Source organism: Apis cerana, linkage group LG11, assembly GCF_029169275.1.
Source record: "Apis cerana isolate GH-2021 linkage group LG11, AcerK_1.0, whole genome shotgun sequence".
NCBI lineage: Eukaryota > Metazoa > Arthropoda > Insecta > Hymenoptera > Apidae > Apis > Apis cerana.
The window spans coordinates 11,415,979-11,440,426 of record NC_083862.1 but is presented as its reverse complement, the minus strand read 5'-3'; the positions used below and the strand labels follow the sequence as shown (position 1 = coordinate 11,440,426).

The 24,448-nt window shown below is 40.2% G+C and overlaps 1 long non-coding RNA gene across 1 annotated transcript in view; it reads right to left on the bottom strand.

Moving 5' to 3' along the window:
- Nucleotides 1-4,759: 4,759 nt before the first annotated feature.
- The window catches only part of LOC133666972 (uncharacterized), a 90,323-nt gene continuing 70,634 nt past the window's right edge, over nt 4,760-24,448 (bottom strand). The window contains exon 5 of the long non-coding RNA XR_009831915.1: nt 4,760-5,527. This is a non-coding gene — a long non-coding RNA (uncharacterized LOC133666972). The remainder of the gene's footprint in view (nt 5,528-24,448) is intronic.

Here is a 24,448-nt window from a genome sequence, read left to right as displayed (position 1 = left end):
TAAATGTTCGTGTTAATTTATTTTGTATGTAGTATAGTAATTTGAAATATCTTGCTTATTTTTTAGAGAATTAAAAAATGTTTTAGATAAAAGTTGAAAATATTGAAATTACTAATTTTTTCGAAAATTAACGCATAAAGAAGATAGAAACATAAATTACATTTTTTAAATAGTAATTCATATTTTATGATATATTGGAAAGTGTAACGTGTCATTTTCTACAAAAAAACTACTGGTGCACTTATAGAAAAAACAATAAATTTATGAGATAATTAAAAATAATTAAATATCTATTAAATTAAGGATAAATTAAGGATTTTTAGCAACAAGTGATTAGTAGTATTATTTGTTTATTAGAAAAATTAAACTGCACCAATTTTAGAATAAAAAATATATGTTTTTAGTTAAAAAGATTATGTTAAACTGACAGTTACACATCCAAACATAAAAAAATTAATAATAAACAAATCCCACATTCTCAAAAACCATTCAACTTTTATCTAGAATATTTTTTAATAATAATAAAAATAAGCCAGATATTTTAATCCCTATAACCAAAACTACTAGAAATAAAGAGAAGTTAAAAAAAGGAAAAAGGTAAGTATATCTAGTATTAAGGAAATTGATAAAAAAAAACAGAAAAAAAAATATAACAATAAATAAGAGCAGCAAAAAGGTAAGTATAAAAGGTAAGTATAAAAGGTAAGTATAAAAGGTAAGTATATACCATATTTTAAATCATATTTAAGAAAAAAGTTAAAAATTTTGACAGAAACGGACAAAACAACAATTTCACTAAAAATTCAACGTGCCACCTCCTATAGAATTATATTCTCCTAATCAAAAGTCGAAATTTTTGGCAAAAATTTTCAGAGACGGCTCTGGCGAAAAATTCCGCGTGCCACCTCCTGCAGAATTATATTCTCCTAATGAAAAGTCGAAATTTTTGGCAAAAATTTTCAGAAAGTGCCCAGGCGAAAAATTCCGCGTGCCACCTCCTGTAGAATTATATTCTCCTAATGAAAAGTCGAAATTTTTGGCAAAAATTTTCAGAGACGGCTCTGGCGAAAAATTCCGCGTGCCACCTCCTGTAGAATTATATTCTCCTAATCAAAAGTCGAAATTTTTGGCAAAAATTTTCAGAAATGGCCCAAGCTAAAAATTCCGCGTGCCACCTCCTGTAGAATTATATTCTCCTAATCAAAAGTCGAAATTTTTGGCAAAAATTTTCAGAAACGGCCCAGGCGAAAAATTCCGCGTGCCACCTCCTGTAGAATTATATTCTCCTAATCAAAAGTCGAAATTTTTGGCAAAAATTTTCAGAGACGGCTCTGGCGAAAAATTCCGCGTGCCACCTCCTGTAGAATTATATTCTCCTAATCAAAAGTCGAAATTTTTGGCAAAAATTTTCAGAAATGGCCCAAGCTAAAAATTCCGCGTGCCACCTCCTGTAGAATTATATTCTCCTAATAAAAAGTCGAAATTTTTGGCAAAAATTTTCAGAAACGGCCCAGGCGAAAAATTCCGCGTGCCACCTCCTGTAGAATTATATTCTCCTAATCAAAAGTCGAAATTTTTGGCAAAAATTTTCAGAAACGGCCCAGGCGAAAAATTCCGCGTGCCACCTCCTGTAGAATTATATTCTCCTAATCAAAAGTCGAAATTTTTGGCAAAAATTTTCAGAAATGGCCCAAGCTAAAAATTCCGCGTGCCACCTCCTGTAGAATTATATTCTCCTAATGAAAAGTCGAAATTTTTGGCAAAAATTTTCAGAAATGTCCCAGGCTAAAAATTCCGCGTGCCACCTCCTGTAGAATTATATTCTCCTAATCAAAAGTCGAAATTTTTGGCAAAAATTTTCAGAAAGTGCCCAGGCGAAAAATTCCGCGTGCCACCTCCTGTAGAATTATATTCTCCTAATGAAAAGTCGAAATTTTTGGCAAAAATTTTAAGAAACGGCCCAGGCGAAAAATTCCGCGTGCCACCTCCTGTAGAATTATATTCTCCTAATGAAAAGTCGAAATTTTTGGCAAAAATTTTCAGAGACGGCTCTGGCGAAAAATTCCGCGTGCCACCTCCTGTAGAATTATATTCTCCTAATCAAAAGTCGAAATTTTTGGCAAAAATTTTCAGAAATGGCCCAAGCTAAAAATTCCGCGTGCCACCTCCTGTAGAATTATATTCTCCTAATCAAAAGTCGAAATTTTTGGCAAAAATTTTCAGAAACGGCCCAGGCGAAAAATTCCGCGTGCCACCTCCTGTAGAATTATATTCTCCTAATCAAAAGTCGAAATTTTTGGCAAAAATTTTCAGAGACGGCTCTGGCGAAAAATTCCGCGTGCCACCTCCTGTAGAATTATATTCTCCTAATCAAAAGTCGAAATTTTTGGCAAAAATTTTCAGAAATGGCCCAAGCTAAAAATTCCGCGTGCCACCTCCTGTAGAATTATATTCTCCTAATAAAAAGTCGAAATTTTTGGCAAAAATTTTCAGAAACGGCCCAGGCGAAAAATTCCGCGTGCCACCTCCTGTAGAATTATATTCTCCTAATCAAAAGTCGAAATTTTTGGCAAAAATTTTAAGAAACGGCCCAGGCGAAAAATTCCGCGTGCCACCTCCTGTAGAATTATATTCTCCTAATCAAAAGTCGAAATTCTTGGCAAAAATTTTCAGAAATGGCCCAAGCTAAAAATTCCGCGTGCCACCTCCTGTAGAATTATATTCTCCTAATGAAAAGACGAAATTTTTGGCAAAAATTTTCAGAGACGGCCCAGGCTAAAAATTCCGCGTGCCACCTCCTGTAGAATTATATTCTCCTAATCAAAAGTCGAAATTTTTGGCAAAAATTTTCAGAAACTGCTCAGGCGAAATATTCCGCGTGCCACCTCCTGTAGAATTATATTCTCCTAATCAAAAGTCGAAATTTTTGGCAAAAATTTTCAGAAATGGCCCAAGCTAAAAATTCCGCGTGCCACCTCCTGTAGAATTATATTCTCCTAATCAAAAGTCGAAATTTTTGGCAAAAATTTTCAGAAATGTCCCAGGCTAAAAATTCCGCGTGCCACCTCCTGTAGAATTATATTCTCCTAATCAAAAGTCGAAATTTTTGGCAAAAATTTTCAGAAACGGCCCAGGCGAAAAATTCCGCGTGCCACCTCCTGTAGAATTATATTCTCCTAATCAAAAGTCGAAATTTTTGGCAAAAATTTTAAGAAACGGCCCAGGCGAAAAATTCCGCGTGCCACCTCCTGTAGAATTATATTCTCCTAATCAAAAGTCGAAATTTTTGGCAAAAATTTTCAGAAAGTGCCCAGGCGAAAAATTCCGCGTGCCACCTCCTGTAGAATTATATTCTCCTAATCAAAAGTCGAAATTTTTGGCAAAAATTTTCAGAAATGTCCAAAGCTAAAAATTCCGCGTGCCACCTCCTGTAGAATTATATTCTCCTAATCAAAAGTCGAAATTTTTGGCAAAAATTTTAAGAAACGGCTCTGGCGAAAAATTCCGCGTGCCACCTCCTGTAGAATTATATTCTCCTAATCAAAAGTCGAAATTTTTGGCAAAAATTTTCAGAAACGGCCCAGGCGAAAAATTCCGCGTGCCACCTCCTGTAGAATTATATTCTCCTAATGAAAAGACGAAATTTTTGGCAAAAATTTTCAGAAAGTGCCCAGGCGAAAAATTCCGCGTGCCACCTCCTGTAGAATTATATTCTCCTAATCAAAAGTCGAAATTTTTGGCAAAAATTTTCAGAGACGGCCCAGGCTAAAAATTCCGCGTGCCACCTCCTGTAGAATTATATTCTCCTAATCAAAAGTCGAAATTTTTGGCAAAAATTTTCAGAAATGGCCCAAGCTAAAAATTCCGCGTGCCACCTCCTGTAGAATTATATTCTCCTAATGAAAAGTCGAAATTTTTGGCAAAAATTTTAAGAAACGGCCCAGGCGAAAAATTCCGCGTGCCACCTCCTGTAGAATTATATTCTCCTAATCAAAAGTCGAAATTTTTGGCAAAAATTTTCAGAGACGGCTCTGGCGAAAAATTCCGCGTGCCACCTCCTGTAGAATTATATTCTCCTAATCAAAAGTCGAAATTTTTGGCAAAAATTTTAAGAAACGGCCCAGGCGAAAAATTCCGCGTGCCACCTCCTGTAGAATTATATTCTCCTAATGAAAAGTCGAAATTTTTGGCAAAAATTTTAAGAAACGGCTCTGGCGAAAAATTCCGCGTGCCACCTCCTGTAGAATTATATTCTCCTAATCAAACGTCGCAATTTCGTAGTAATGATATTTTTGTGCGAATTTTTCAACTTTGTAACAGGAGAATATAATTTGAAAAAAGGTATCACTTTAAAATCTGTAATTTACTTACTTTCTTATCCTTACCTTTTGTTCTACTTTTTTAAATCTTTTTTATTATTTTTTTCTCGAATAGCAGATGTTTTTTTGGTCATTTTATTTTAGAAAAAGGATATACTTATCTATCTCTTTTACACTAATATTGTTTATTTGTACTGTTTTCAAGCTGTATCTTTTAGGATTTTTTTCTCAGGCAGCAGATTCTTTTTGATCATTTTATTTTAAAATTTTAAAGAATATACTTACCTATTCGTATCTGTTTTACACGAATATTGTATATACTTACTGTTTTTAAGCTGCATCTTTCAGGATTATTTGAAATTATGATATATACGATTGTAAAATTATGTATGACGAAATATATGTGAAGGTTGTAAACATACTAAATAAAATAGACAAAATTATGTTTTAAAAATTTTATTTTTGGAAATACTGTACAATTTATAAAATATACATACATAAGATACATAGAAATATAAAGTATTCATAAGTTACATGTAGAAAAATAAATTAAAACATAAAAAATATATATATATATATATACATTATTTATATTTTATGTTTTAATTTTATACATATATATGTGTATTTGTATAAGTTTAAATATATATTTGTATATTTTTTGTTATAAATATTCGTATCGGTATATATTACTTAAACTTATACACACGCTTAAAATTCTAATTCTTAATCTAATGTTACAATCTTTCTTTTTCATTCTTTTCTTCTTTATCCATTATTTAATTATTCGAAACTTCAAGAATAACTATCGCGTTGCACAACTTATAAACGTTATTGGCTTGAACAATTTCGAAGACTGTCGTCGTCGAGCCTCTCTTCTGAGGATGCGAAACCATCCATGATCTCCGTGTTACTTCTACCGAGTCACCGAAAGCTCTCTTTGCCGCACTTTCGACGCCCCGCATCACGCTCGAATACCATTCGACAAGGGGTGCCGCTCTTCGCGGCCAATAATTCAAACTTCAAGGCGCGGGCGTGAAGATCGGTCTAAAGGAATATCAAAAGCTGGTGTGGCGCGCTTCCCGTTTCCCCTTCGCGTCTTCCGTTCCTACGCATCTCAAAGAGGTCGTTCTTCGTCCTTTAGGAGAAGCAGGGAACAATATTCCACGGAACTTGTCGTCACGAAAAACGGAGAAATGATCGAATTCCTGAAAACAGAAATAATTTGTTTTAAATTTGTGAGAAGTAGATGGAAAATTAATTGAGTATCGGAAATGAAATTTTTCTTTAAATTTCGTGGATAAAATATTTTCAAAGTTCGATGTATGATGTTATAAATTAAATATCTGGAGTGTCTTTCTATAATTTCTATAAATAGATTTAAATGAAAAGATTTGTTTCAATATCATAATGTATATCCTTTACTTTCTGTATTTTTCTTTGTTTTTAATTAACATATGGATTTTGAAATAATTCATATATAAACTCATACAATTTACTTATATTCCAATATTTCCCATAAAATAATCATAATCGTGTACCAACAAAACATATACGAAACAAGCAAAATCCAAGTACAAATCCATCCACTCAATCCTCATTACTCATCTCTTATTCTTAAAATTTACACCGCGACTGTCTTCCTTCTATACACAATATACAATATCCCACGATCTTCGTACATAAAGAAAAAAAGAAATCCTCTTTCCTGACTCTTGGAAGAGGGTAACACAGTAACGACGAAAAACCTTGCGTCGAGATCTACGAGTTGAAACGAAGGCAAAAGAAAGTGAGTCGAAGAGGAGGCGAGAAGGAAAGAGCGAGAAAGAAGGGTGGACGGAGGTTCCTGCACGGGCTGGCGCGGGTGACAAACAACTGCACGGATTCCACGGATCCACGCGGCGCGCAAAGTCCGCGCTAATTAGCGGTTCACGAGCGTGCCGAAAAAGAGGCGAGGCGCGACGAACGCGCGGCGTAGGACAGAGGAGGTTGAAGGAGGAAAGAAAGGAATGGAAAGTAAAAACCGAATGAGAGGAGGAGAGCGTCTGGTGTGCGCGTAGACGTGGGGTGGAGGAGGGGAAAAAAGAAGGATCGGTGCAAGATAGCGGCCCATTTGAATATATCGGCGGGGGACAGTGAGCGATGTTGCACCTGCCTCCTCGAGTCAGCGTAATAGCTGCGAGATGTCACGCCACGGTACATGTGCGAGCGAAATTCGTGATGCGTGCACGCCTCTTCTTCTTTTTCGGCTCGGCTCGGCTCGGCTCCGGCGTCGCGTCGCGAGCGAACGTGCCGCGCCGGATGGACGATTAGTTGGATGAGTTGCGTCGCGACTTAGGGTGGGTGGACGAGCAGGGATGTCTTCCTCTTGGTAGCTCTTGCTTCGGCTCTGGCTCGAGTGATTTGTGCCGACTTGGTTGTCACCGTCACCACGTGATCGGGGGAGGGGCGGATTTCGAATTCGCGAATTATGTTCGAGATCGAGGCTGGCGTTTGATTGAAGACGCGTGTCAGGTTGTGTATTAGAATTGGATGCTGAAAATTGTGCTGAGAATCGGATTTATGATGACGAGAGATGAGGTGGGGATTCCTTTTGAGTGGTGGAAGATTAAGATATTATAGGTTTTGAAGAAAATGATGGAAGAAATTTTGGAGGAAATTGAAAAAGTAACTAGTTAAAAATTTCGAGTAAAGTTACTTTTTTAAGTAATTATTTATTAAAACGTTTGAATGACATTTATTCCTAGCTATTATTCGATTTTTGGGCAATCTTGGTTTGGTATTACATTTATTTGGGATTGTTATTGTGTTTTTGATAATAAATTATGGATGTAACTTATCGAAACAAGTATTTATAATTATTAAATTTTCTACTTGATTTGTGGAGGGTTTAAATTTTTAAGTTTTACTTTCAACGTTTGATTTATTACTTTGAAACTTAAATAACTTAGATTATTTCTGTACAGCATTCGTAATTATTCCATTCCTTTTGTATCAAATCAATTCTTTTCTTTCCGAACAAACAGGGATAACATCCATTACTAGAAAATAAATCTCCACGGTTTGAAGTATAAGCAGGTAACCGAATAAGGTTTAATCGTCAATTACTTAACAAGATGCTGCTACATATGTAGTACATGATCTCACTCTTCTCATTTCAAATCATTCTAGATAAAAGATCCTTTGGATTCTCTAAAAAAAGAATTCTCATTGTTCCACTGACAAAAATCCAATTTCTTCCAAAAATAATACAAATACCGAACGCTCTTAGACACTAAACTTTCACCTAAAAAAAAAAAAAAAATAAAAAAATAAAAATTATTATCGAGAGAAGAAAAGTAAAAAAAAAAAAAAAACATTTCAATGTAGCTATCCTACCCCATCAACACACTACGATCACGTTTTAATTGTTTTGCATAAAGCCCGGTGTCTGGTCGAAAGAGGGAGCCCCCTCTGAGTGCACCACTGTTCAAACGATATCTTATCGAGCCGCTTTGTACCGGTTTAATTAACGATTAATAATATTCGCCGGACGTTACGTAAATACGGCGTTTTACGAGTGCTCGCGGGTCCTCGGCGATAAGCACGGGGCAATAGAAACGTATGAAAATCGAAATGATTCCGTGGAGAAAAACCGGTCGGCGGATACCGAGATACCGTAACGGGGATTATAACAGGAACGCAAGAAAGCGGGGCGGTCGGTTCTCGTTCGTTTCTCCTTTATCACGGTCCCGGGGTTCAGCACGCCTCTGCCAGTCAAATTAACGTGTTAATTGCGGCAAAGGGAGAAAATGGAGTGGCCGGCACAACGCGCGGCGAGACCGCTTCGGGATTGTTTACTTATAAATTATATCGTACGAGCGTCGAGTATATATACGTTTCTTCTCGGGAAGAAATATTTCGAAATATTTTGAATATCGCGAAATTTTTCAACTTTTTTTAAACTATCGCAAGATGTTTGTTTACGCAGATCTTCTTTGTTCGTCGAAAGAAGAAATTTTTGATATTTGGAAATCTGGAGATATTTATGATTCCAAAGTTCTAATTTGTTACTATTTTCAATTTTCTTCAAATATACTATTTTGTTACGATAATTAATACCAATGAATATTGAATAACAATAAAGTAGAAAAATTATCCGAGCGAGCTTAAATTTCAAATAGATTGTAACAAAGTTAAACGATGATATATTTCGAATTATACATGTAATAAAAAATTCGGATCAAATGCTAAATTACACTTGTAATTTACAATGCTTAAAAATAACGGGGGATATTGTTAAGCGTTTGGTGTATCGTTGCCTTTCCGATCCGGGACCACGGAAGATTGATGCATAGGACGCGATCGAGCGCCACCAACGCCGCGGCCATTTATCTCTAACGAGGCGGCTTATTAGCTAATTAATTGAAACGCATTATATTGGCCCGACTGTCGCCGGCAAGGCGAGACCGTTCTTTTCTTTCGTTCACGCGTGACCAAGACAACGGTGACCTCCCGATAATTCAGCCGACGTAACCGTTCAAATATTCCATCTCGTTCCGCGATATAACGTCGAGGGATCGTGGGCGACGAGGAATGGCGGACGCCTGTTTTGTTCGCGATGATTGATGGGTGGTAAAGTTGAGAAATAAACGGCCTTTTAGTAACTCGTGTTACTCTACTCCATTCGAAGGGGATGATTCTCTTGATTTTTTTTTTTTTAATAATTGTAAATATTTTCTTTTCCCTATTCCTCCTTTTTTTTTTTAAGATTCATTCTTCTCTCGCGAAAAGAAGAATTGAAATTTCTATTATGCAATCTTTTTACCATACTTATTTCTTATCGAGGGATGAATGATCGTAAAATTATTTGACGATGTTTGACGATGTTTGACGATGTTTGATCAAGTGAAATAATGACATATTTGACATATTTTGAATAACTCAATCAAATCAATCAAATATCCATCGAAAGTATTATAAATTTTCACAGTATTAGAAATTATTCCATTCCAATCCAATCAAATATTTTTCATTTCCCCTCCTTTTTTTTTCTAAGATTCTTCTCTCGTGTAAAAGAAGAATTGAAATTTATATTATATGATCTTTTTACCATACTTATTTTTCATCCCAATATCGAGGAATGATCGTAAAATTATTTGACAACGTTTGATCAAGTGAAATAATGACATAAATATTTGACATAAATTATTCGAATCCGGATCTATTCTATTCCAATGAAACAAACATCCGACTCTCCCCGACGAGAGAGAGCCATCATCAGAATCATCAATCCGAGACGAGACGAGTTCCCTCTCTTTACACAACCACCTGTACCTCGTATATCGAACAATCTAAGCAACGAACGATACTTATCGACCAGCCCCCCTCCCTCCTCTCCTCCCGAGTACGCTTAAATGCACGGCCACCTGCGAGTCCTGTCCTTCGATCGACACAGGGGGTACACAACACCGGTTGGACGTTTCAAAGAGGGTGGACGAATCGAGAGCTCGCAAATACACGGAGAGAGAGAGAAAGAGAGAGAGAGAGAGAGAGCGAGAGCAGAATGTAAATTAATTGATAGCCAATCTCGTCCGCGACTCATAGCCTGTTAATTGGCAGCTTATAGATGAGCGGAGGCTCGTTAGCGGCGCGGGCGCACGCGGATCGTGTGCGTGCGCGGCCGCACGTGGTGTGTTTTCGGATGCGTGTTATTTCAGGCGAACGGGGTACACGGATCGACAAAGCGGGGATAACAACGATGACACAGGTGCAACTACCGGGAACGGGTGTCACGCGTCGCGTACACACGAGCTGCGCCCGATTCTGGATGACAGTTCGGTGAACCGTGACCGCTTTAATGACATAATCCCACCCCCTCGCCCCGTGGCCCCCTTTCCGCTTTCGTGCACCCGCGACCTTTTCCATTTTGCGAGGGATCCTCCTTAATTGAGAGATCGTTGATCAGGTGTTTCTTTTTTTCCTTTTTCTTCTCTTCCCTTCCCTGCTTTTCTTTTCTTCTCTTTTTCTTCTTCTTCTTCTTTGATCCACTGACCCTCGACGATTTTTGCGCGTGGGTGGTTGCCGATGGCCGATGTTCGTGGATTTTGAGGAAATTTTAAGATAAATTGGATCCTACGCTTGACGAAGTAATAATTTTCGATCATTTTCAAAAGTCGCTGTTATTATTTTGTTTTACGAGAATGTATTTTGTTTGGTGAATTTTTTCCAATTTTCTTTCTTTCTTTCTCTTTCTTTTTTGATCATCGAATAATAACGATATAAATAAAGTGGGAGCGAGAATGAAACTTGGTGACTCGATATTGCGTGACGCTCCACTTTTTACCCTTTGTAATTTAATAAGGAGTCTTTGTTTATATTTAGAAGTTTTGGATAAATAATGAAGTACACGCGAGGGAAGATAATTTGTACTTGAAGTACAATCGAACCTATCTTTATAATATTCTGCATTTCAATAATATTCTACCACTTGGAGTATTAACAAGTATCGGAAATATCGTCTGCGTTACGCGAGGAAAATGTGTCGAGAGTTTTACCACAAAACATAAGTGCTTCGATATATGGTAATTACACGTATTTTAGGACAAATCTGAATAATGCTCGACAACCATTCAACTGCAAATATCTTTAAAATTATCGTAATGAAGCTACTCTTTATTCACTTTGAATTCCTTCTATTTCAATTATCTGGCAATAATACAGTACAAAGAATAGTAATTTATCGTGTCCAAATAATTGATTAAAACTTCGTTCGAAAGTAAATTTTCGATCATCAATCTTCATATATCAAATACGAAAAGATCCATACGATAAATCCTTATGAAAAGAATCCTAGACAAATGGAATCCGAGGGATAAAACGGAAAAATACCTTTCTTGCAAGATACCTTTGCAAATTAGAAAGAACAGCCACGTCGATCTCGTCATGCGTTGTTCCTCTCCCTCTCCCCCTCCACCCTTCCCCCAAAAAACATCTACACATCCCTGTGGTTCACCGGGGTCACGAATGCCTATCGGGAATGTTTAATTTAAGAAAACGAAGCGTGTTCGGCTCGGCCGTAGGCTCGCGGAATCGGAGTGCAAATCCAATTGCTTTCTCGCTCGTTCCCCGGCTATCTTCTTCGTGTTCCGGCAATAAATTCAACGGAATGGTAAACACAACGGACCGGCGAGTGCATCGAAACCCGAAACCCTAAATCACGGCGTAGATCTGCAACCAAAAAGAAAGAAAAAGGAAAAGAAAAAAAAGAAAGAAAGAAAGAAAGGAAAGGAAAGGAAAGGAAAGGAAAAGAAAAGAAAAGAAAAAGAAAAGAGGGAAGAAGAAAATGGTTGGAGTGGAAGCGAAGGATTCTGGCGAAGAGAGAGAGAGAGAGAGAGAGAGAGAAGAGAGAAGAGGCTCGTCTCGAGAGAGTGTTTGGCTAAATAAACAAATACAGATTAGTTCCACGGGACCGTGGAGGACGTAAATCATCGCGAAACTCGTTACACACTGCATACATATACATATGCAAACGGGCCAGCCGCTCGATTTGTTGTCCGAGGAATGGACCGCACGGAAGATCCTTGAAAATCGAACAAAACCCACGGAATTATTGCCTTAACCCGGCTCGCGCGTTTATTGTTTCGTTCTGGACTGACAGCCGTTTTAACCCTTTCCCCTCGTTTTAACACTCTCCCCTTTGCCCTCGTTTCTTTTCCATCCTCAGCACGCGACGATTGTTTGCGGTTCGAGTATTGCGGATGTGGATTCTTGTGTCTTCGGCTCTCAATTGGCGAATGGTTGCTTTTTCGAAGCAACCGTTTTACTGCTAATAAATTGTTTAAAACAGATTGTCGTTATTTTGTTGAAATTTTAGCGAAGAATAATCGTTATGCCTATTTGATCACATCTAATATTTCCATTTATCTATAAGAAAAATATACTTATTATACTCCTTAACTTCCTCTCTCATCTCCTAATCTGTTTAGTTAATCTGTTAAACCCTTCGACACATACAACAAACATTAAAAATGGAAAACTCCAAAGAAATCGATCCACTGTCGAAGCATCAACGAGACTGAATTCAGCTTACCATCGAGTTTACATCTCATCCCCTAACCTGTTCAACCCTTTCGACACTTTTGTATATACATCAAACGTCAAAAATAAAAAATTCCAAAGAAATGGGTCGAACGGAAACGTCAACGAGACCGAATTCAGTTTGCCACCAATTTTACAACTTTGTCTCTCATTCCTCGACCCCTTCGACACTTTCGCATGTACAACAAACATTAAAAATGGAAAACTCCAAAGAAATCGGTCCACTGTCGAAACATCAACGAGACCGAATTCAGCTTACCACCGACTTTACATCTCATCCCCTAACCTGTTCAACCCCTTCGACACTTTTGTATATACAACAAAAATAAAAAATTCCACAGAAATCGGTGGAACGGAAACGTTAACGAGACCGAATTCAGCTTGCCACCGACTTTACAACTGTCCTCTCTCACCCCCCAACCTGTTCAACGTCTCTCTTCGACGCCTTCCCACGTGCAACGAAGGACAAAAACCGAGAACTGCGAAGCGTCGGATGATCAGAAATCGGTCCATCGTCGAACGAAACGTCGGTGGGGCCGAATCTGGCCCGATGCTCCCGTTCCAGGAAGCGGGCCGGATCATTAATTCTCGAGGTACATTAATTTCCCGTAAGCACGGGCAACGGCAGCGTCGTAGGCGATGCCTGGTGGCCATATGGCAGCGGGTTCCTTGCTCATTAGGTCGTCACCGGACCTTCGCACTTCGCTGTTAGACGCGGTCGCGCCTACATCCGAAATCCGACGATGGCCCCGAAAACGCGACATGCCCCGCTACGCGAGGAGCCGCTCCATTGAGGAGGAAGTTATTACAGGAATACACGCGTTCTGGGGGACCACCCAGTTCGAGACGGTACCCGGTTCGGTTCGATCGCGTCGGTTGCCCGATAATCAGGCCACAAGGGGGCGGATAGAGTGTCTCGTTATTTTAGGATGAGGCGAGATTTCAATTTTATCGTGCAAATACTACGTCTATCTCTTTTTATTCCTTTTAAGTAAAAATTGATCCATGATCGCAAACGTAAATTAAAGATGCCGATCTGAAGTAAATTAATTTTGCTTCTCTGGATGATCTGGACGTGTTCAATTTATTGAATCGAAATTGAATGTTATTTTTTCTTTTAATAGAGTTGCAAGCTGTTAAAAAATTCTGTAACGATCTAATACGTTTCGAACACATGTTGCGTGCCTATTTATAAAAGACCTTTTAACTTAATGAAATCTAAAAAAAAAACAGCGTCTAAATATCATCGAATTGACGTTGAATCGGTTTCATAATGGGCACGAAAATGGACAATCGGATCCAAGAGCAGTCGATCAACTGAGACGATGATCGGGATTCGGCGTTCGATCGACGACACGAACTCCTGTTGAAATTTGCGAGATCCGTCGTGAAAAGTCGGCGGTACCCCTGACGAAATTGGAAAGGTGGCGGGTCATTTCTGCACACCCACTCGTCACGAAGCGTGGGCCCGAGACAATCGCCACCTACGAGGCCCATTCTCTCGCTGTGGGCCCGCATACGCGAGAGATCGAAGATTTACGGTTTTCCTGAGTTATGGCCAATTAATTAAACCGAGACGAAGAAGAATCGGCCGACTCGCGCCATAATGATCCCCAAACACGGTTTCCAGAGCTCTCTCGATGATGGAGGGAAGGCCCCGTCTTTTCGCAATCTTGCGGCAATTTGACTGTTGGAGGGATCGAAATTGAAAGATTCCGCATTGACAAAGGATCCTTGCCGATTATTCCTTCTTTTAAAGATTCCATCTTTTAAATCTACCGTAAAACGTACGCTTTGAACGATCGAATAATGTCGTTTTGTTGCGTATTTTCGTATTATTACACCAATTATGGATTATATTTAATTTCGTATGAAAAAATTCCTATTTTTCTTCCTAAACTCCTTCAATGAAATCAAAAGCAAGTCTTGGCGCGCTGTTCAGGCGCTTCTGAAAACCCCTCACTTCGAACCCGGAACATAGCGAGTCCGGTGAAATCGGGAATGCTTGGGTTGCGTGTGGTCCTCCGTACCCCGTCTCTTTCTTGCAAATTTCTCCGTAGGAGAGTAGCGCCGACCGACCATTCATATTCACTGGCCCGTGATCGATGATCTTCCGTCGCTTCCCGGCGACACAAAGCGCTATCGTATCCGATCTGCTCCTTATCATCCCTCGTGCTGCCCACACGAGCCCCTCGTTCCTCGTGTCCGATCCATCGAGTGGGTGGTGGGATTTGGGGAAAGAAAAAAAAAAAAGAATTCGACGATGCTTGTAATTGGACAGATACTCGAAGGTAAATAAAAATAAAACGTTGTTGAATCGTTCTTCAATTCTACGTATGTCCCTTGTTAATAGAATTTTTACTATAAAGTTGATGGTAAAAAGTTTATGTCGACAAAACGATTTTCAAACTTCACAAATCTCTTTACAGATCGTTACTCCACCCGATCGGGGCCAATAAATCGATTTTTAAAAGATTCTCTTCATAAAACCACAACTATATCCTGTCTCGTGAGAATGAGAATTATCATCAATATAAATGAATTATACAATGAATTGTAAATAATTGTAATGTTTATCATTTACCACGTAATTTACCTAGCTGCTTATCCATCTACCGGGCCCCTCAATTTTATTACAACGTTCCAAACCGCCAACATACTCGGAACAGGAAGTCACAAACTAAAAATAATGATCCAAGGGTCAGTCCATCAACCTCTTCGAAACCTATATAACCTATAACCTCCGACCGAAACAAATTACACTTTCCATTCGTTCCAAAATAAAATAAAAAAAAAAAAAAAAAGACACCGCGAAACTATTCGGTCCCAGGTGTGTCGACTATAATGCGCGGAATAAATCGGCGGGTACGGGGGTCCCGAACAAAGTTTCAGAGGAGGCGCGAGCCTCGTCGATGACCGGCCGATCTCACACAGGGAGGGCCCCTGCCACGCCACGGGGTTCTCGCTACCCGCCAACTTTACAAACCTCTTTACAGATCGTTACTCGTCCGATCGGGGCCACACATAAATCGGTGCCCCGGAATAGGAGGATAGAGGTGAATATATTGCGAACCTGGCCGGAAAACTTATTCCGATCGGCTTAGCCGGGGGTCAAGGGTCGCCGTAAAATCGGCCTGGAACACCTGCTGCGCCCTCCTCGATCGGTGACGTGCGCCCTCGATCGTTCCTAGGATTCTTTCTAAAGTCTCGACCTGTGATTCGATCGAGTCACCGAACTCGACGAGTTTCGTGATCAGTTTTCAATTGTTGTGCGAATTTTTGACGATGGAAACTTTCTTTTTTGGATCACGAATAAACGGAGGAGTCACGGATTATCTTTAAATCTGTGTCGAGGCTTGGATCTTAAAGCACGAAGGAAGTTCAAAGAAGGGAAAATAACAGAATCTTATATCCCAGATCAACGAACGTTTTGCTATTAAAAATAATGATAAATCTTCTTCGCCGATCGAACGGTTACATCTTCATCCGAAAGAAGATCGATGCAAAAGTTTTATAATTTGAAATCGTAGTGGAGGAGGAAAACAGGAGGAAAGGTGTACACTTAGAGTGTACACCTAGAGTTAACGAAAGGGTGTAATGGCCGGTCCGTTTTACATTAGAATAAATATTTCATCGCAGGAAATCATTAGAACCCGGACGCGGAGGGATCGATGTCGTGTCGGTTCACTTGATGCCCGGCGGACGTGGTGGCTGCTGGTGGCTGTAGGGCTGGTCGGCAGCGAATGGATCGTAAAAGTGAAACGTAAAAAACGAAGAAACGCCCACCGTGCTCGGCTTGCGCCGAGGAACGTTTCTTGCGACCATTATTCATAAAATGCTGGATATCTCCGCGCCGTTTACTGCGTTTTCTTCCTACCTCCCCCCTTTCTTTCGCTTCCTTTTGCACCCGCTGCCTCCACGATCTTCCTCTATTTGCCTTTTTACACCACCGACCCACATTACTTTTTTACCGATCACGGATATTTTGTTTGATAGCCTCTTACCATACGTTGATGGGTTCGTACGGTTTTACGTTCAGGATGTATAATCAGTGTGTACTTGTGTTTGTTTCATCAAAGATATCAATGAATATAGTTAATGAGATTATGTTATTGAATTGGAAAGGAACGCTTCGTCTTTCATTGACGATTAGAATATATTTAATTCTTCTAAGATTTTTAGGATATTTTGTTCTCAGGAACGGTTAAGGAATACCAAAATTCTTTATTTCTTCTCCAATTTCTCCAAAAAAATACTCATCGATGATAAATGTTATAAGGAATACAATTTTTTCACACAGGACGTGAAAAAAATCCCCAAAAGAAGAATGAAACGGAGAGAAGAAACAAAGTAGTTGGAAAGTATAACAAAGCCACGCTCATCTCAATGGATCCATTCGTCATTCGTAAGCCGACTCTCGTTTCGAGATCTCGTTTCGCAGCCAACATTAACACGAAACCCTGTGTTCCACCGTCTTTTTTTCTTCTTTCCCTCGTCTCGTCTCCTCTCGACACGCCCGCGTTCCTCGTAACAATGAAAGTCGACGCCGATCGAGGAAACGAAGGAGGAGAGGCGAGGAGGAGCACGTGTGCGATCGTTCCGCACGCTCTTAGGCCTTGCTTAGGTTTCACAGAGTCGATGATTTTTGCGGTCGGCCTCAAAGCTCCCCGAAAAAGGGAGCCGGGATGAGCCTGGCGCCACGTCGTTGCGTGGCTGACACGTGATCCGTCTGCAGGGGTGTGAACCGCGCGAACTCGGAGAGCACGAGTTCCACCCTGTCGGCTCGCCTTTCCCTCGCCTTTCTTCCTTCCTTCCTTTCTTCCTTCCTTCTTCGTCGTATTCTCTCTCGTTTCCATCGGCTAATGACGCGTGCAGGAAGAAAAGGCCAGCGCCACGTTGCGGAATTCGAGCTATTTTCAAAAGCGGCTGCGACCGAACGGAACAACCCCGCGATCTGCGCTTCCTGGAAGGTGTTTACGCGGTTATTTCTGGGATTGGTGATAGCATTCTGATTCGTGACGAAGTTGGCTTATTCTGTTTGGATTATTTTATATAGTTTCTCCTTTTTTTTGGAATTATTGATATACTACTAATATTTCAAAAACTCGAAATCAAATTTTTCGATTCGAATTTTTTTTAGTTCTGAAATTATAGCTTGTTAACCCGTGCAGGAATCAGTGTTTTGATATCTGTTTTAAAATATTCTTAGAAATAATCGTTATTAGAAAACTTCAATTCTACAATATGAAAGTATACTTCTTCTCTATCAATATACTTTACTTTCTATTTACTATTTTTCTGAATAAGAATTACACGGTGTAACGATTAGATACAACGCGATATCAATATTAAAAATCTGCTTAGAGATAAAAAAGACACCGGCGTCTATGCAGATTTATAACGCGAGCGTATAATAAATATAGAAATAAAACAACGAATGCGATGGTCGAATAAAGGAAGGAAGGAGCAACAGGAGGTGAATCGATATACCTCGGCTGGTAGGAAACGATTATCATCCCCTCGAAGGTTCGTTACTTCACCCCAGCGTAGAGAGAAGCATCGTGTAGCGAATCTCAGATTTGACGTGGTACTTTCCGTCGGACAATGAGGCCGCGATCCCCCTACCCGTCACAATTGATCTTCCATCAATGAACTCCATTCATCTTCTCGGATAATAATTCTCTTTCCGGCACATGATACTTCGGCCCAGGTGTATCCAACACGTGGGTCACGGTGGACGTTTATTTCGTGATAATTCATCTCTCGCGCAACTCGAGAAGGAAACACGAACTCGGCTGTAACTCGAAGTGAGCGAGGGAATAATCGTGGAATTTGTATTTCGAATTATATGTGTTCTCAATTATATAATTAAGAGTAATAATCGGTAACTTTGAAAGAATATTTCTTAATTAAATAAGTTCCATAGAAAATTCTATATTCTTCAATTCTATATTCAAGGAGGACGGATTTATATTCGGAGAAGTTTCGACAAGAAGTCTTCCCTTTTCCGAAAAATATCTCTACGATTCTTGAAAATAAAATCTCTGATAAAGCGAAGCATCCAAATAAACCTAGAGAACGGGGAATCACGAAATGGAAGGAATCAAACCGTGAAAAACCGCGCAAAGGAAAATAAAATATGAGAGAGAGGAAAAGAAAGGAAGAAGAAGAAGAAGGAAAACAGCGGAGACATCACACGACTGACCATAAATCCCAAGTGTCACGTGGCGTTGAGTTGCGGGTCTCTGAAGGAGCCATTACTTTCGTACCATCCCCGAGGAGCGGTCGTGTGTTCGGGGTGGGAAAAATGGCGCAATAAAATCGTCCCTCCGACGTGTACACGGCATCCACCATGTACACATAAGAATACCCTACGTGTGGGTGTACACTATATACACAATACACGTATATGTACATTTCTCTCTGGAAGGAGCCACAGTCGAAGGGGTGGCACGGAGCGAAAGAGAAAGGAAGGGAGAGAAAGAGAGAGAAACGGAGGGTTGGGTCGAACCGAGTTTCGCGTAACGAAGGTAATTTCATTCTTCGTAAGGAAGGTTAGCCTCCATGGAAGCGAAGGGTGAGAACCGGGTGAGGGTAGAAGCGGGGCAGAAATCTACACAGGAAAAAGGGGTGAGTGGATCTGAAGAGGCAGAGGGTGGAAACGAGAAAGCGGCAAGGCGAGAGAGCTGTGGAAGAAGGAAGAGGGAAAGAGGGAGGGAGAGGGGTGGTTGAAAGACAGCGGGGGTAAAGGAGGGAAGGTCGGCCTGGGAGGAGGGGTGAGAAGGGGCGGCGAGCGGAGAAAAGAGGTTACTCGAAGGGGTGAGAAGGCGAGGAGGTGGCGGCGGCGGCGACGGCTCCGGCTGTGTCGAGTTTCTACGGCTAAAAAGAGACTTTTAGGAATAACAAACTGCCGAGGAAAACGGGAAGGGAAAAGCCTTGAGGGGGTGAGGGTGTAACAGGCGGCCATCCACGATTCGCCAAGGTTTTCTCGTGGATGGTTGGCTGGGTTATCGGCCGTGCGAAAGAATGGATGTGCGCGTTATTATGTCCCAGCGGGACACCGAACTGGAGGATTTCAAAGCGTAGGGACTTGGCGAGGCCTCGTGTGCCTCGGCTCCGTGAGAAACAAACGTGCGTGAATTAACGTTTTGGAGAAAAGAGAGAGAGAGAGAGAGAGAGAGAGAGAGAGAGAGAGAGAGAGAGAGAGAGAGAGAGAGAGAGAGAGAGAGAGAGAAAGGAAGAAGGAGATAGTGAAGGGAGGAGCTGGTATAGTTGCGGAGGGTTGTGATTCTTCGGAGAAGTATTTTAAATATTGTTATCGGAATAATTCGTCAAAAATATATATTTTGAAGAGGTGAAGTATGTTTTTAATATATTTGCGAATTGGGTTAGTGTGATAGAATGTGTAGATACTTCAGGATTGATGAAGTATGGAATAGAAGTATCGAGAAGTGAATATAAAAAGATAAAAGCGAATACTTATACGTTTGAAAATACGTAAAATATGCAAATAGTAGTACAAGTCAATCATTGAATATTAAACACCACTTCTCGAGTACTTTATTCATTTCTTTCCATTCGAAAAATTTGCAAATTTGCAAAAAAAATTATCTAATCCAAAGAAGTCTTCAAACGTGTACAAATATTTTATTGACATTCGCTGAAAATGATTTAGATCGAGGATTCGTATTCGTATTTCACAAATATTCACGTATTTAAACGAAATAAAAGATACAAAATCTTACAAGAGTACCAAATATTTCTGTCTCAACAGCAATTATTTTTCAAAGGTACGATCGTCATTCGTTCGTTTTTGAATCACAAGTGAAAAAAACAGACACCGATCCATTCTATTGAACTATCTTTGATCAATAAAAGTAAATGAATGTTAGGAAAGGAATTAGTCACCGTTATTTAACTTTGTTTATCATTAATAGTGGAAACGATTACATTGGATCTCGAGAGTAAAAATTTGATATCAAGTAATTCTCGATAGTGAAAATTTGCTCTTAAGAGCAAATACTCTGGTTTACCACGAATTATCACTCTGGTTATCACGGATCTAAGATTGTATCGATTTTGCGTCTCATAAAAGTGTTAACTTGGGTCGAATTTAGCAGAGGGTTCGTACGAGATCCGTATTCCGTCATCCGTAACGATTTGCGCCGCAATTATTGCTCGGTCATCGAACCGACAGCCGAGCGTAAACACGTTGACATCCGACAAAAACGATGAACTACCAGATGATGGACGATCTCGATGACTTTATCGATTTCTCTTTGGCCGAGGAGTCGTGAAAAAGCTGGGACTTTGAAGAAGACGCAACATCAACAGAGAAGGATTCTTTCATTGTTATTTAAGAATTTTTTTCAATGATGAAGTTCCGTCGCAGAATCAAAGATCAAATCATTGGAAATCACTATTTGCTCCAACGATTCTTAGACTTAATTGGTTCTTTTATTCGGAGGATTTAAATTAAATCGATTAACCTTTATCGATCTTTTTTCAAAAAATAGTTGACTAAGTAAATAATTTTAAACGCGCCTCAAAATTCGACCTCCTTTTCCCTTTGATAAAAATATATCCTTAAAGTTGGAAAATCTGCAAACGAATGTACATAAATAAATAATTCATTTTTATTAGAATTAGTTAGAAAATTTTCGAGGCGAAACAATTCGGCAACAATTCTGGGATATGATCGGCGCGGTTTCCAGCGGCAGCACAGTCTCCAAAGTGTTTGCACGATTCTCGAAGCAGCGGTGGAGCGAATCGTATGAGGGGTTGTTTATTCGATTGATCGCAACCGGGGGGTGGCCAGTCAGCGGTAAACTAATGCGCGCCAGTGATGCTCGTTGCCCGCGCTAATTGATTGATTACGCGGCCAAATATTATGCTCATTTCCGTGACGGCTGGCTTGCCAAGCCGTGCAAACATTTCACTCGAAAGCGTAAATCGGTAGCGACTTTGTGCTGCCGCTTTGCAGCTTCCGATGCAACCAAAAATCACTGTTTTTCGAATTGCTCGTTATTGCTTCTTTCTCTCTCTCTCTATTCCCTTGCAGACGAGGCGTGTAAACATGGTTGCAAGCAAACAAGTCGTGCTCGTGCAAGTCGATAACGAACGTCCGTTCCACTTTGCGGAGATTCTTTATCGATTTTTTTTAATATGGATAAAAAACGAAGGGGATGAACAATTTTGGATGAAGATTTTTTTTTTTTAGTTTGAAAAGTTTGTGCTTTTTAGGCGATACAAATTGATAAATCGCTTAATCTTCAATATATACGATTTTTTATTTTAACAATTTGTTGATAATGTAAAATTCTAAGCTTTGAAAATTTATCGAAGAGAAGTTGAAATAAATTTTCTATTTTTCTTATCTTTTCATATCTTCAAATCTAACGTTGCTTTTTTTATCTATTATTTTAAATGAACGATAAAAATACTTGTATCTTTATAAATATGTCTGTAAAATATCTTCTATAAAATTTCTTTCGAGGAAAATTATCCACGATCATCTATCGTATCAATCCCTTTATGCCGATTATCATCGATTCGAAAATTTCTCAAATTTCAATTCACGCAATCCCCAAAAGAAAATAAAAACGAAAGAAGAATTAAACTTGAGAACCATCGATCCTCTTTCGTCACAATCCAAGCAAATCCCTCCCTTTTCGAGATCGGCGAAAATCGACAATCGACAAAACTCTGGTCGCGTTTATTCATCATCGCACAGCCATCCTTTGTCGCCGGGGCAACTCCTCGCCCCAGATCTCCTTCTGTTCAAAGTTGAAAAAGCGGGGGTCCTCGAGAGAGGAAGATCTTGGGGGACAAGCGTTTCGTCCTCGTTCGCCCAGATCGAAGTGGCTCTTCCGTGGCCAGGAGTCGCGGAGATGCCGGAGAGAATTGAAAATCCGCGCAATCGGTCACGAAGGAGAGGGTCTGGTTGAAGAGGAAGAGGCAGAGCTCCGATTTTATCCCCGGGCACCAGTCGTCGTCGTCGTCGTTGTTCCACCCCAATTAGGGTGGAACTTCGCCGACATTCCCCTCCCTCTTTTTCGCCCTCTTTTCTCCTCCTCCCTCCTCTCTCTCTCTCTCCTTCTCTTCGCCACCCACGCGACCCTTGTAGGATCTCTCGATCCTTGTCCCTTCGAAGGGAGGGGGTTTCCTCTCTTTCCGTTTTCTGCGGCGACCGTGACGTCGACGCTCTCGATTTCACCCAAAGCCGACGCTAACGAGCACATGGAAGTCACGTGGAAATACGACGTGGACGTGGCCAGGAGGGAAAATGGAAAGGGGGATGATGGCCTCGTGAAAAAAGCCGTGACGGTCACGTGGATCTGACAGGTGAGCGCGAGAAAATTCTACGCTTCTGTACACGTTTTCGGGATAATAGGGCTGCTTCCGGATCGATCGGAAGACATTTCTTTTTTTCCATTTTCGACAAATTTTCGGGAATGGAACGCATAACGGATTTTTAAATTGAGAAGTTAGGAAGCTAACTTTAGCGAAAAAATTACAGACGAGGTTTATGGATTTTAGAGATTAATTTCTAAAAACAGAAGTCTTTAAGAAAAAGGATGTTTCACGAAGATGCTCAATAATTATTTTTCTTCCTTCTGTAAATTTACATTTGTCTCGAATCGTTGATTCGCCAGAGGGAGAGAGAATTATAGAATATGAAAGAAAGAAAAGTAACCGTTTAAAAATAAACGCTCCACTGCAGGAAAAAGCAAATCCTTTCACACCGATTAACCGTGAAACCGGATTACACAATGGACGATAATTGACGAAGGATCAAGGATCACGAGGTGCGACATACGGCGTGGTAAAATCACGCGGAAGAAAGAAAAAAAAGAAAGAAAGAAAAAAAAACACGGGGGGCGACAATTGATTGCGGTGCGCATAAATTCCCTTGATGTCTTCATATGGTGGCGATCGGGGAAGGGTTGGGGCGCGATAAATTGCCAGGGGTTGAATTCGAGATTCTACGAGTCGATACGGAAAAATAAACAAACCCCTTTGTGTTCCTCCCCGATTTACCTCTTTCCAAGTGTTTGCCGATGGCTTTTCCAACGATCCGACGATATATATATATATATTTATATCTGGATGTTCGTTAGCGAGACGTCGATTTTATGGAAAATTTTATGGAGAGTATTATATAGAAGAGGGATAATTGCGCGAGAAAAGATGAGATGCAGATAGACTTGTTGGCAACAACTGTCACGGGGGAAGCGCGGTCGGCGTTAACGAAGATGAATGATTTCCGAAAGTCCAGCTTTCTGCGCTTCTGGGCAGAGTGAGATTTCTCTGATTGAAGGATCGGTAATCGGTTCGTTAAGATCGAGAATATTAAAGAGATCTATAATATCGAGATGAATGGATATTGTGCGAATCTTTGCGAAATTCATATCCACACGTTGGAGCAATCTAAAGTATCACGTCTGCATTAACTTAGCTTCATAATTAATTCTTCATCAAGGGCTTTCTCGATGTTCTTTTCTTCAATGTTATTATTATCATATGGAGATTCTACAATTGCATACATACGGTTCAAAAATTTTTCGATCCCCTCGACTCATCAAACTCGGGAATCAAAATTTGCAAAATTAAAGCAAAGAACGAAGGAAAGAAACGATTCATGTATCTTTGTTCGATAACGCGTCATCGCTGAAAAATCAGCGTGGAATTTCAACGAATCCATCTCGGAAACCCTGCTGAAAAACCCACTAGAAATCTCGAAAACCCTTGACACCATTCGCTGCTCACTTCGTCTCCCCACTCGACACGAAACAGATTTCGGCCGTTCGCTCGCTCCAAGCCTTTATTTATCTATTACACACAGGGTTTGAACGGGATTGAGATCAGGACGAAGGATTAAGACCAAGCGCCAACGTGGGCCGTGCACGGAACAGGGGTTACGATAGGTTGTGATCGAGGCTAGCATATGTTAGGGGTTTCTGGTCCCTCGTGGGGGTTGCGGGTTGCGAGTGGGCTACCCCCCCAATTACCGGCTCTGGCCTCTTTCTCCTGGTCTGTTAGGCGGGATC